Source organism: Amblyomma mixtum, unplaced genomic scaffold (genome assembly GCF_055824585.1).
Source record: "Amblyomma mixtum isolate Tamu unplaced genomic scaffold, ASM5582458v1 scaffold_39, whole genome shotgun sequence".
Lineage (NCBI taxonomy): Eukaryota > Metazoa > Arthropoda > Arachnida > Ixodida > Ixodidae > Amblyomma > Amblyomma mixtum.
This window is the reverse complement of record NW_028317736.1, coordinates 185,901-200,534: the sequence shown is the minus strand read 5'-3', so window position 1 is coordinate 200,534 and position 14,634 is coordinate 185,901.

Sequence of the window (14,634 nt, the reverse complement as noted above, 5' to 3'; positions counted from 1 at the left end):
CATGCTGACAGCTGAAAAAGACTATTTTTACAAATTGTAGAACATTTTAGGATGAACACTGTTTATCGTTAACAACATTTTGCTGTAGCGTTCATTTTGCGACTAGATGTGCATGATGTTTCTTTTTCAAATTGTGTTCTTGTATGTATTTGATACGTAAACCTCTTCACCGAACCCTACTGATGTTATTTACTGCATAATTTTTCGAAACTGTTAATTACATATTTTTGTTTTTCTATATTTACTATAAGAGGTACCACCGAGACTCATCGACTTTGACCTCCTTCTGCACGCACATGTTATGCAACCTGTACTTAGCTAACTTGCTACAAAAGCGACTTCGATTTATTGACTGATTGGCTGACTGATTGATTGAATGGTTGACTGACTTCTTCATTGGTTGATTGGTTGGTTGACGGCATGCATTAGCTTTACATACATACGCCAACCTGAAACAAGATGGTATTAAAAAAAAAACAACTTACTGCTAACATCCGCGTTTCTGTCTTTTTCAGTGCATTTGAGTAACTTTAATCGATAACGACGTGAGCGCGATATACGTGAGTGAGCGGAACGCATTGGCTTCACCTACGAGATACTGTTCTACCACGCCTTGATGCGCAGACGTGGACCCACGAGACTCCATGCGTCGCTTCACTTCCCTTAGATAGGGGGAACGCGTGCGCGCGCAACTGTTTGATTTTTTGCCATAATTAAGTGGGCAGCAGACAGTCCCAGGTGTCCCTCTAGCGCTAGCAGTGTCGGGTGGCGCTGAACAAAAAGAAAATAGATTTAATACCTCTAAACCGAGTAGACGTGCGAAAGTATACGTTTAGGCTGGTTGGCTAATGGTTTTGTTCTGATGGATCGTCGGGACATCTCACCACGATATTATACACAGATTAAGCTGTGATAGAGGTTAAGCAGATCTAATCTGTTCGCGCCGCAGACGGAAGTTGACGAAGACGACAATGTACAATCCAAAGCTTGAGAGTGTGCTGCAGCTTAACACGAGGCCTGATCGGCTGCAGCGATGGCACAGTGCTCTCGGGCAGTGGCCAGCGAAGAATATCTGCTCGCACCGCCGCGGGTTTGAAACCGAGTCGCGGCGATGTTTATTTTATTTCTGGATGGGCTGTTTCTTTGCTCGGTTTGGTCAGGGACGCACTGAGGGTCATGCAAGCCACAATATTATTGGTTGGGTCAGACTGTGTTAAACAGCGCTTTGGCACAAAAACAATCTTGGCGTAGCTGAAGGTTGCTGCATGTGGAAGCGTAACTTGATGAGGATAGCCTTGTGGAGGACTCCGTAATCGCCATGTTTTGATTAGAGTGGAGTCTGCAGGAGCAGTGAGAGAGTGCACGCCATGCTGTTGGTTCTTACTCAAGCCCTGTCACCGGTTATATAAGTACTTCTTTTCGTTAGGTTTAAGCTGCTCTCGCATGTGTTTCTTAAGGTGAACAGCTGCGGCAGTGTGGCTGGTGGCTGTGCATTATACTAGTATCGTTAGTAGCAAGGAGTGCTAGGTGCGAAAATTCGGTTCCTCGAAGCAGGAGCAGAAAAACATTGCACCTGCAGCAGTGTAAAACAAGTTATCCGCAACCCTGAGGATCAAGTTGGTGGCAGCCTCCAATTGTATGTTTTGGCAACGAGAATTTCCACTTCTTTTGAAAGACGAGGAGGTCCGGCACACACGGACTGCGCAGTTTAAGAGTTCTCTTCTTCCGAACACTGCTTTTTTTTTTGTTTGCACGTTCAGACAACGTGCTGCTGTTTTCGAGGAGCAGCCGCCGGAATTTTCCCTCGCGGATGGAATTTTTCGCATTGTGTGTTCATAATGACAGCTTCCTTGCAGTGTGATGAGGAGTACACAAGCCGCGAATAAACAATAGAAAGTGGTGCCGCGTCCACTGAGTGAATCGGAGCAGCTGGATATTGACAAGGCTATGGAAAACTGGAGACAAGCGGTTACACATATGTACTTCTCCTGCGTGTAACAATCGCGATTCAAAGGCACACGCCGTTGTCGACGAACACGACATAGATAGAATGTAAAACGAGGTTTTACCTAGAAAGGGACAAAGGCTGGTATGTAGAGTAAAATACTTGCACCTAGTTTTTACGGCATGTTTTTGCCGCCTTTATACCATTGTCCCTACCACAGTACAGATCCTGCATCATAAACGATCTTCTCTGAAAACACTGTTGAATCTGTTGAATACTGTACAGCCAACTAGCCCCCCTCATTTCATTTGTAGGAATTAAAAATATATTGAAATCAACCGGTATACGCAAGCAGTGAGATTTACTCAGACGGCAGTCAGCAGGGAGCTCGAGAGGGAAGAAGACAACGCTAGCCGCCATAGCATGGCCATGACATGCAAGTTCCAGGCAATATCATTCTGCCGCGTGACGGCGCCTCTGAAGGGCTTTCAGTGTCTGGGGGGGCGGGGGGGGGGGGGGGAAATGTTGCTGTGTGGCTATACTCCCCTCGTCTTTGTGAACGGAACTGACGCAGTGGCGCCGTTGGAGTCCGAGCGATGGGAAGGAGGACGAGAAAAAATTGCGAGGACACTGTGGCAATTAAAGTGCTGAGAGGCGGTAGCCGAGGACACTATGCCGTGACGACTTCCGGTGGATGTGACGGCACATCGTTCCCGTGGCTTTATCGATACCCGAATTATGCATCTTTTAGGGTTCTTAAGTGTTAATTACGCTTAATTACACATTTTCCATCTAATTTGACAGAAATCTGACGTTTTTCCGAGCACTCTATGTCAATTTTGTCTATGCTGTGGCCACTCCCGGTGGGTGTGACGTCACACCGTTCCCGTCGCTATATCGACGTCCGCGCTCTTTCGACGCTCTTTCGACATTTTTGTCTATAATTAATTAACTAATTATTCTACAGTCATCAAACTTGGCTTCTAGGTTATTTTTTTCCTCCTTTATCTGAAGTAACTATTCGTTTTCTCCTACCGTTTTTACTTCCCGAGTTAACACGAGTTAAATGCTGCCAAAGGCAACGTTACTAGATTACCTGGTCAGTTTGCGAACTCCGCTGCAGTTCGGTGGCCAAACGTGGCCCCATTCGGCTCTCTCTCGCGAGGTGGCGCTTTCGACGCTGTTGGCCGGGTCTCTCCTCACACTAACTATCGCTATGAGACGAGCGCGCCGTGTTTCACGCCACTTTACGCCGGTAATTTCTGTTCAACGCAGATATTTCCAAGACAGTGCACAAATATTATTCTGAATGTGCAACTACAGTGGCATTATAAGGCAGCGCGAACGGTCCTGGGGGGCAGAGATACGATCGGCATGTCTGAATCATTAGCTATTTCGATGAGGCATCTAGATCTTGGTCGGTTATAGTTTGTTGTTTCATTTAATACCCTACAAACTAAATGACTCTTTGCTTACGGCGGGCCACGAAACGGTAGATGAGTAGCATGTTGCCGAAAATGTCGAAACCTAAGGCCATGTACGATCGGTTTGAAGCAAGACAGTCAAAGATGCATACATGCTTTTTAAAGGGAGGTGTAGGACTACCACCGTGAAACTTCGACGTTATTAAGGTCATAAAACGCAAAAAATGACGGTAATAGCAGAGGTCAGATTTAAAGTAGTTTATTCAGTTCATATAGGGAAAAAAAACATATACATCTTAATGGGATCCACTTTTAGTGGGCCAAACAGTTACAAGAGACGTGCTTTTTTGTTTGCAACAGCCACCTTCTCCTTGTTCTCTAAACGGTGATCAACATCTCTGGAGAAAAAGGGCATTCTTGTAGAAATAACAAAGTTCAATATCAGTCAAGCGAATGCCGACACGTCCTCAGCACAACCCAAGCGAGCAAGGCTGCATTTGTCTAGCTCTTGCAGCCCTTTCCAGAAAATGGTTGTAGCCTTGGCGATGGTCAGTGTGAATTGCGGTCGCAGATTACGTAGAACGCTGGTCTTGCCTTGGTTTGGAAGCAGACAGGTCGACAGCTCGGCCGCACCGACTCACGGCCGCGTAGCTCGGGTGCGCCGACGCAGTTGCAACCGGATACAACGCCGCACAAGCTGCGTCGCTCGAAACGCGCTTATATAAGTGTGGAAAGGACAGAGAGGAGCAGCGATCAACTTGCAGCGCAGTTTAACCCAACAAAGAAACGCCTGGCACAAAAACGCTTCGCTGTAGTCTTCGCGGATACTGTATCGAGAAGCCGGTCAAACAGCGACGAGAGCGCCCCCGCTCGTCGGTACAGGCAAGGGCGACATCCGTGGCGTCGGAGTTTGCAAACTGAAAAAGTAATCTAGTAACGTTGGCCAAAGGTGTGACACCTTGTGCTAACGGACGACAGTATGGACCATTAAAGGATTTCGCCTTGAAAGACATTGCAAGTGTCTGGCACCTGGTGTAGACACGCGTGAGGTGCTGGCGGGCGTGGTACGGCTTCATTCTGGCCACATGGACAACTTCAGAGGTCGACCGTCTAGAGGATCGCACTGCGTCTTGGGGGAGAACTTCGTAGTTGAGCTCGCTGAACTTGGGAAGCACATCTTATGGGGCAAAGTATCGGCGAAGAAACTTTTCAGAGCGCCCGCGCTTGTAGATCGGGTTCCACATCCATACTTGTTCGCCGGGCTGGTAACACATCTCTGCGGAGGAGTTATAGCGGCGAGCGTCGTTTGCTTGCTGGTGCCGGATACGCTGACAGGTGAGTTGGCGGGTGGCCTCGGATTCACTAACGAATTCGTCAGCGCAACAGAGGAATGAGCATGACCAGGTGACAGCATTTTATTTATTTATTTATTTCGTTACCCTCAGGGCCAGAAGGCATTACAGAGGGGAGTGGGTTACATACGAAAGTAAAACAAAAATACAGCTGTAAATACACTTAAAATTAGACATAAATGAAGCTCACAAAAAAACGAACACACAGGTTACTCAAAACGTTTAACAAATTAACAGCGCATATCGCAGAATAAAAACAAAAACAAAAAGCAACAACATGCAAGGAAAACAAAAACGACAAGAGAAATCATGTTCAAAAGGCAGTAACATGCGTGCATACAGAACAAGTACAACAACCGTAAAAAAAAATGACAGTGTTAAGGATTCTCGAGTTTATGACAGCAGCAGGTGGGTTAAAGCAGATTTAAACGTAGAATTATAAGAAATTTCGACTATAGATCCGCGAAGGTGATTCCAGCTTACTGATGTACTTGGGATGAATGAATTGTGATAATGGTTGGTTTGGCATGAAGGAATACCAACCTTATGACGATGGTCAATGCGATGTGAAATGTAAAAGGGTGGTAATATCATTTTATTCTTAAGAATGGGATTGTCGTAATAAATCTTATGGAACAGGCAAAGACGGTATATTTTCTTACGTTGTGACAGCAGGGGTAGTGACAAGCTTGTTTTCATAGTCGTGACGCTGGAGTTGAGATGATAATTTGAAAGAATGAAACGAGCCGCCCGGTTCTGGACGGATTCCAGTTGATAGATGAGTGTCTCTTGACTGGGGTCCCAAACAGATGCAGCATATTCAAGTTTAGTACGAACTAACGATTTATAAAGAAGTAATTTTACAGAACTAGAAGCAAGATAAAAATTGCGGCGTAAGTAGCCAAGCATGCGATTAACGTTGTTAGTTATATAATCTACATGCGTGTTCCAAGAGAAATTAGAAGAAATAAATACGCCTGGATATGTGTAACAAACACAGATTCGATGCTACTAATATTAAGATGATATGAGAGCAGTGAAGTACTACAACGAGAAACACGCATGTGCTTGCATTTCTTAGGGTTTAGTTCCATGTTCCAGGTGTTAGCCCAGTCAAGAACATGATCAATATCGGACTGAAGAAGAGTTACATCAGCGTCACTGTTAATTTCTCGGTATATGACGCAGTCATCTGAAAAAAGGTTAATTGATGAACATAAGCTAATAGGCAAGTCGTTGATATATATTAGGAAAAGCAAAGGCCCCAGCACAGAGCCTTGTGGTACGCCTGATTCGACTGGCGAAGTGAAGGAGCAAGTGTTATTCACTGTGACAAATTGTGAACGATCAGTAAGAAAAGAATGAAACCATGCAAGAACGTTAGTATCAAGATTAAGTTTGCTTAGTTTTAAAAAAAAGCAGTTGATGTGAAACTTTGTCAACCGCTTTTGAAAAATCTAGGAATATACAATCGACAATGGAACCCGAGTCAAGGATGGAATTCAGATCATGCGTAAACGATAAGAGTTGTGTTTCACAGGAAAATGACTTACGAAATCCATGCTGATAATCTGTAAAAAAGGCATTTGACTGTAGGAATGATGCAAGGTGAGAGTAAATGACATGCTCCATGATTTTGCATGGAATGCTCTTTAGAGAAATGGGTCTGTAATTAAGCGGTGAATGTTTATCTCCAGACTTGTACAAGAGAATCACCTTCCAGTCGCCAGGAATGCAGGCTGTGTCAAGAGATTGCTGGAAAAGATGAGAAAGTATTATAGCGCTGTATACTTTAGTCCTGATCAGAAACTTGGAATTGATGTTATCAACCCCACATGAGGAAGAATTTTTTGTTTTTCTATTACTTTTTCCACATCAGCAATATCAAAGATAAGAGGGTCCATTGGCAAAAAGTCAGCATCGGGATAGGTATGTGGTAAAGAACACACATTTTTTGAAAAAGCAGAGACAAATACAGAGTTCAGAACATTCGCGCACTCCTCAGGCCGGATAAGTGCGTCGGTTGAGTCCTTAAGGGCGATAGCAGTATCGTCTCTTTTGTTAACAATGTTCCAGAATTGCCTAGGGTTGCTAATTTAAAGAGATGGTAATGTAGTATTGAAAAATGAATCCTTGGCGAGCTTGAGTACTTTTTTTGTATTCGGTAGCTGCGGCCTGATAAGCATTCCGGCGATCTTCAGAACCGGTTAGTTTTGCAGTTCGAAAGATGCGTTTTTTCTTGTTACTGACCCTTTTCAACGTTTGACTGAACCATGGTGATTGCCGGTTAGATGCGATGACTATGCGCGGAACATATTTATCGGTGAGCGATGAAACTTTTTCTGTAAACAAATTCCAGGTGGCGTTCACGGAGCGGTCATGAAAGCTGGGTAAGTAATCGTCTAAAAAAACAGACAGTTCGCGGTTAACGGCATCAAAATCAGTATTTTTATAGTCCCGGACATATTTCTTCGTTACGTTCAGCATAGACGCCTTTCGTCGAGACCTGCGCGCACTGCTTTGCTTGTGGCTGTGATTGTGACCTTGACTGTGTTGTGAATCTGCTTTTGTTTTCTTTTCATTGTTTTTACTTCCCTGAAAGCACTCTGTGCTTTGTCTGTGATTGTTACTCACCATGACTATACTCTGACTTTGTCTTTGTTATTTTTTTTTCGTAGTGGACTGATCTCTCTGCTTTGTCGGTCCGCCTGTCACTGTGATCTTCACTGTGATGTGCCTTTTGTTTCCTCTTCTTTTGAGTTTTATTTTTGTTTTTTACTGCTGTGATTTTAAATTTAAATCGTTTTTTTTTTGTTTGGAGCATGTAGCTCCTTTTATTTTTTTTAATTGGCTTTAAGCCTGGAAAAGCATTGCTGGTCCGGGCTCTCTCTTTCTTTTGTGTTGTTTGTTTACATTTTCTTAGGCGAACAATGAAAGGGTGAAAAAGTAAAAGGGTCGTGGCTTCGCGGTCATAGACTAAGCGAACGGAGTGAAGCCCGTCGTTTCTTGGATCGCAGTGTTATATGCAAAGGTGACGTAAGGAAGTATTGCGTCCCGGTTCCGATAGGTCCATTCAATGTTCATTGAAATCGTGTTGAGGATCGTCTTGTTGAGCCGTTCGGTGAGTCCGTTAGTTTGAGGGTTGTAAGCGGGTGTATCGCAGCGACCTAATTGTGCCGCCCAGACGCATCACCTACTGCGTTAGTGACGAGATAAACTCTGTTCATGTGTCAGTTAAAACGATCGTGATTGCACCTTGACGAAGGACAATGTGTTCATCAAGAGCCTTGGTCTGATGATATCAGCTGAGGTAGTCGGTGGCGACCACAATGTAACCGTTACCCATAGAGGACGCCGGAAATGGACCGAGTGAATGCACCTTGACGAAGGACAATGTGTTCATCAAGAGCCTTGGTCTGATGATATCAGCTGAGGTAGTCGGTGGCGACCACAATGTAACCGTTACCCATAGAGGACGCCGGAAATGGACCGAGTAAGTCCATACCGACTTGGTGGAACGGGACTTGCGGCGAATCAATAGACTGCAGTAGTCCGGCTGGCTTAGTCGGCGGCATCTCACGGCGTTGGCACTCGCGGCAAGATCAAGACGCGTCCCGAGGGTTCCTAGAGATTTGCCAGCATCAAAGCGAGTTGTGGTCACTGATGATTCGGAAAAGGCGGCCATACCATTACGGGCGAAATTTCGTCACTGCCCACGCAACTGCAAGGCATTCTTTTTCGGTGTTAGAATAGTTCGCCTCGATCTGGACAACATGCGGCTTGCGTAAGCGATGGCGCGTTCGAGATCATCCTTCCGCTGTACAAGGACCGCATCGAGGCCACCGTCGCAGAGTGCAGTTCAGTGCTGAGGTTAGTGTCCGAGTGCAGTTCGGTTGCGCCTGACTCGTCGAAGGGTTCAAGTATGGCCCTACTTGGGAGAAGATCTCGCAGGTCTTCAAAGGCCTGTTGTTGCTCCTGACCCCAGAAGAAGGGTTCTGCATCTTTCGTGAGGCGGGTTAGGGGATCAGCTACCTGGGAGAAGTTCTGCACTAAACCCCTATAGTAGGCGCAGAGACCCAGAAAGCGGCGCAAACTTCGCTTATCGGTGGGGGTGGGAAGATCAGCGACGGTGGCTGTCTTATTGGGGGTCTGGGCTAACTCCCTCAGGGCTCACAATGTGACCCCAAAACTTCATCTCTTAGAAAGGGAAGCGATATTTCGTGCTTGAGGGAAAGACAAGGCGAAAAAACTGCTTCGAAAATAGCGCGTAGGCACCACAGCTGCTCTTCGAACTTGTAGGAGAAATTGACAACGCCATCGTAGTGCATGAGTCGGAACTGCCCTCTCAGATCGACAAGGACGTTTTCCGTCATACGCTGGAAGGATGCAAAAGTTGAGCACAGGCCGAAATAAAGCACCGGAAATTCGTACAAACCATCCGGGGTATATAAAGGCGGTCTTCTCCCGATCGCGTTTGTTCACCTTAATTTGCAATAGCCACAGTGTAAATATAGTGATGAGAAGTGTGGCGTGGAGCAGCCGGTCCAGACAATCATCTATACGCAGTCATCTATAAACGTCTTTCTTGGTGACTTCGTTTAAACGACGGTACTCAACACAGAACCGTAGGGTTCCGTCTTTATTTGCCACTAGAACAACAGGCGATACCCACGGCCACGTCGACGGCTGCATAACATCATCCTGGAGCGGTTCTTGGACTTGTCGGTGAATGGCCCCACGTTCCTTCTGAGAGACCTGGTAAGGTGGCTGTTATAACGGTCGCTGGCTTTCGTCGACTATAATTCGGTGCTTTGTCAGCGATGTCTGTCTGCCCTGCGACGTCGAGGGAAAACGGTCGCGGAAATAGTTGAAAATGCTCTCCAGGCAGCGTTTCTGTTTAGTCGGGAGGTTCGGGTTGAAGTCGGTTTTGATGGGAGTGGTCGGTCCCTTCAGTGATGTCGTTCCGTTCCACGTGCTTTTCCGCGTGCTGTTCCGCGTATGCGCTATACGCAGTGGGTTCAGTATACGGAATATCTTTTTGCTAATCAGATACTGAGATTCAGTACCAAAGTTCGTCCCCAAAAGTTCGGTTCGTTCAATGTTCAGTTCAACAAGTACGCGAGCTACACCGACTTGCCTACCCAGGAGCAGTAACATGTTCGCTTCGGCGATGCAAGAGTGCCAAAGTCACCTCAGTGGACGGTAAGAAACACGCTGGATCTAAACGTGGTCGTCACAGACGCGCAGCTTTGTCCTTCGTGGCTCGGTGTCGACGTCAGCTGCGCGTTGGGTGGAAAACGACACGATTAGCTCCTGAAGGTTGATGACGGAACTGTACTGCCTGAGGAAATCCAAACCAAGAGTTAGGTCTTTAGAGCACTCGGGTAGCACAGCAAAGCAACCGCGAAAAGTAACACCACGGATCTATATACGCGAGGTACAGCCGGCAATAAGCGTTACCACATGACCACCGGCTGTGCGGATCTGCGGTGCAGACCATGGGGTCAGAACTTTTCTGGGGATTTTCGCGAACTGACTGTCATCACAAAAATTTCAGCGTCGATATCCACGAGTGCGGTCACGTCGTGGTTGTTTGCGGTTGCCGGAATTTCGGCGGAAACAGTGGATCACAGCGCGTCGTTGAGGTTGAAGAATCAGGTCGTCGTCGGTAGGACCTTCGCGGCGAATGGTCAGGTGAAGGTTCTTTATTAGGTCCAGTAGCGGCGGACTTACCGCTATAGGACGACGTCTTCAGTTTCCCGATGTGGGAACGAGCCTCAGAACTTGCCAGAGAACAATGGGTGGCCTGGTGAAAACAGCCTTAGGAATGGCGACCAGTACTGGCGTCGCTGCAAGGTCGATGGCTGCACGTTAGCGGCCAGGTACTGATTGATATCCTGCGGCAATTTGCCGTAGCGTGGACGAGGTGTATTGGGTGGAAACCCCATTAATTCCATTCTGTGGTATGGACAGTGACGAAGGACGCGGCCGGGTTTTCCGCAGAATGGCCGATTGTTTGGCGTACGCCACACATGCTCTTTGCTGATGTCGGCCCAGGACTCCTGCGGCACGGTGTTTACAGCTGCGGCAGGGTACGGTAGAATAGGCGCAGGAGCGACCGGCGATAAGGCTCGAGTCACTGGCACAAGATTTTTTAGTGCTTCGCATTAGGTATTGACGTAGGGCGCCGGCTATGGAACTGGGGACGGCTGCACAACTCGCCGGATTTCATCACGGACCACTTCCGCTACGGCAGCGACGCTAGCCTGTGGAGCTAGCTTCGAAGCGAAGTTTCTATAGTTCTTCACTCACAACGCCCCTCACAATTACCTGAAGCTCCTCGGCGAGCAGCGGCGTGAGCGTGTAGTGGTCAGGGGCTGCTACATTAGCCTGACGGCCTTAGTGCGCCCTCCATGCAGAGAATGTTCCATAAACTCATTGCCTCCTTGATAAAATCGGCCAGAGTTCTTGGTGGGTCACGGTCGAGTCCGACAAAAAGCAAAAAAGTGGGTGTCCGTTTCTCTAATGTTTCTATACGGCGCGCGCGGGGAAGATTCCTTCCGCGCCGCTCTGGCTTTTCAAATATGCGTCCATTTCTGTAAGAGCTGCATACAACTCATTTTCAGAATTCCTCCTAGGTGGTGGCGGTGCAAAAAGGTATTGGGAAACAGAGATACGTTGCCGAAGACGGGAGAGGCCCTTAGTCCATAGCATCAGTGCCAAGGGCCGCACGGTGTAGGACAGTGCCCGGCCGTAAATGAGAAACTGCAGCGCTTCAAGAAGCCACAATGCAAAAACCTACCAGGATTGCTTTGTGCAAACTACAAGTGTCACATTTGCTTCAAAAACAACTGTTTTAGATGTTTCCGCAGAATATAAGCTGCAAGTCCTCGAAGTAAAAGGATACACTGCAGTAACCGAAAGTCGCTGAACGGGTGTATTGTTTATTGAAGCGTTTGACCGCTTTTTCTCGATAAACCTACAAAATGCACACTATGGCTGCCAATAGTCTTAAACTTGTTTTCCATATTCGCTAACACAAAGAGTTCGAGATTTGAATCAATGCTTTTTTTCTTGAAAGTAAAAATTCAGCTTATAAGAGGTTAAATTCAACGCTGCCAAAAGCAGTGGGGCTTCTGTTCTTTGGCGACCACCGTGCACGCTTGTCGCTAACGCAGCCGCTGATTGGTTCACATTTTTTGCGGGCGCAACTAAGCCTAATAAAGAGTTCCTTTTGGAAGCCTTCAGGTGCCGGACTGATAGTCGGACTGCCGTCACCAATACGTGATCATTAGAAAGCTAGAGCATTAAGGAACCCATGAGGCGGAAATGCTGGCGTCGTGGTCATCGTCAGCACAGCCTAAGGCTGCCGCTGCTGCCGAGGCTCCGTTGCGCGGTTATCACGGAAAAAACCTTTCTCAAGCTTTCCATTTGTCGCGGAGGCCACCAGGAGCGCTGTTAGTCAGTGTGACGTCACCGTTCGTCCGCGAGGAAGCAGAGTAGAAAGAAAGTTTCCCTTGCGCGCGGCGGCCTCTAGGAGCACTGCGGAGTGATGACGTCATGTTGATGGTATAAAGAACAGGCCCTATTGAGTTTCACTCTTAAGGCTTAAGCGTCCCCAAAGTTAGAAAAAATAGTCGCTTAATAGTCTTCGTTGTGACAAGCAACGAAACAGTGTGTTGTCAAAGGATAAATATCCAGCTCCCTGTAGAAATGTTGCCTTGACATCCAGTAAGTACGCCAAGCTGTCTGCTTCCCGTACGGATTCCCTTGGTTTCATGCGAATGCCTTTCAGTGGCGCTAAAAATGTACCTTCAAGTATATCGAGTAAACCAGTTGTTAATTAGGGTAATCTTGTTGCTTCATTCGTACAGATGATCGTATCACATCTGTCTATTTTTGAGGCAGGTCTACTCTTTGACCGCACATAAACCTTCCGTTTAGCATTGAACGCTTGAATTAAGCCCGCCGGATGAGTGGTGCCATCTTCCCAGAATGAGAGGAACATCTACTACCTCCGAATAGCTCCGGCAGGTGGCAAAAGCAGTCCTACGTCTCGTTCGTTCTCCGCCTACTTTATATCAGGGGTGATTGATTTTATGATGTCACGAAATACGCTCGGGGGGGGGGGGGGGGGGGTCAAATTTAAATGCGAAATTGCGCAGTTATTCTGGTCGACACATAAATGTAGAATAATTACAGGAAAAAAACGGCATTAAAGCCATTATTGTGTCAGTGTAGGTGCCCCATAAATTTAGATATGCTTGAAGTAGTACCTGATAGGTTATATTTATATGTCTACAAACACAGGTTTGGCAATGTCCTTCAAAACCAAAGTATGTAAGCAACGTATGTGTCTAGTGCTCACCTATTTGACCAGAACATTTCGCAGAAAGCAAATAAAAATTGGGAATAATCATTGCGTCGACAGAGCCGGCAGAGAAAATGGCAAGCGTAGCGTTCCAAGATCGCTTTAGACTCGAAAATAAACCAAAGTTGGCAGTCATATAGAGCTGGCATAGATGGGGAACGAACAAAACCAACGTCCTTGCACACAAGATATTGCAATTTATGAAGTGCCACTTTGTACCAAAGTTTGCAGGCGCTTATAAAAAAAAGTCGTGTTTTGGGTTCGAGGCGTAATTAGCTTTTTCTCAGCCATACATATACATTTAAGACCCAAAAAAGTTTCGTAAACAGAAATGGGCCAAGCGGCCCTTGAAAACATTTAGCTCGGGAATTGGCGATTGTTCAAAGCTTCCTAGAAAATTCGGAAAGGCGCAGCAGGCGAAATCAGCTTCGTTATCGACGTGGTAGCGTGTCTGGATGGGAAAGCATTATTAGCAAGAGAATTCGAGGCCCGCAAGCCTTCTGCGTCTGCGCACGACCCCACTCACGGTCGAAAGGTTCGTGTGTTGTCGGCCCATGGCGTATGTGTGGCTTCCAGCTGAATAATGGGTCAGGCACTTAAATAGTCACAGGTGGTAGCTTGGACGCTCTAGGAATGTGTGAGGGTTAACAGGGTAACCACTAAGACATTTTAAGCATTTTGTAAAGGAGCGGAATTTGCAACATTTGGTAACTTTTCACCGATAAGATGAGCGCAATATGATGCAGGTTAAATTTTGTTAGAATGCTGAAAAATGCCTACTTCAGTTCGTTTGTGAAAGTAACTTTGCCGCGTTTGCGCAGTGCCCGAACCGCAACGACTAATCATGGCGCGGCGATAGTTTTCTATTGAAGGGGGGACCCATTGCTCTTTTCGCGATAAAACCAATGTGAAATAGATTTCGATGTTTTGATCCTGCAACAAAGAATAATTTGGTCGTGGTCCTGCTGCATCGTCATGACTGGAAGATAACGATACGCCCGCACTTCTGTAAACGCCAATTTAGCTTTTTCAATTATTACTTATGTTCAGGACTTAATATAAAGTACATATAAACAGCGCTAAACGACAGGACTAGAAGAGGAGTAGACAAACACGGCGCTGAACTTACAACTGAATTTAATGGAAGGAAAAATTTTTCCAATATATACATACAAAAACGCGCACACGTGCGCACAGTCACTACATCAAAGTGGAGATACAATCAACAAGCCACGTTGGTCACACGTGTTGTACCTGCCTTCAAGCTACCGTTTGTGCAGCAATGTCATTTCTTTCTTTGACAAAGCTAAAGAAGTATTGCTAACGCAACCTTTTCATTTTGTAGTGATATGAAATGCTTCGGCGACTTTAGCATTTCATATCTCTAGAAAATCAAAAGGTTGCGTTAGCAATACTTCTTTAGCTTTGTCAAAGAAAGAAATGACATTGCTGCACAAAGGGTAGCTTGAAGGCAGGTACAACACGTGTGACCAATGTGGCTTGTTGATTGTATCTCCACTTTGATGTAGTGACTGTGCGCAT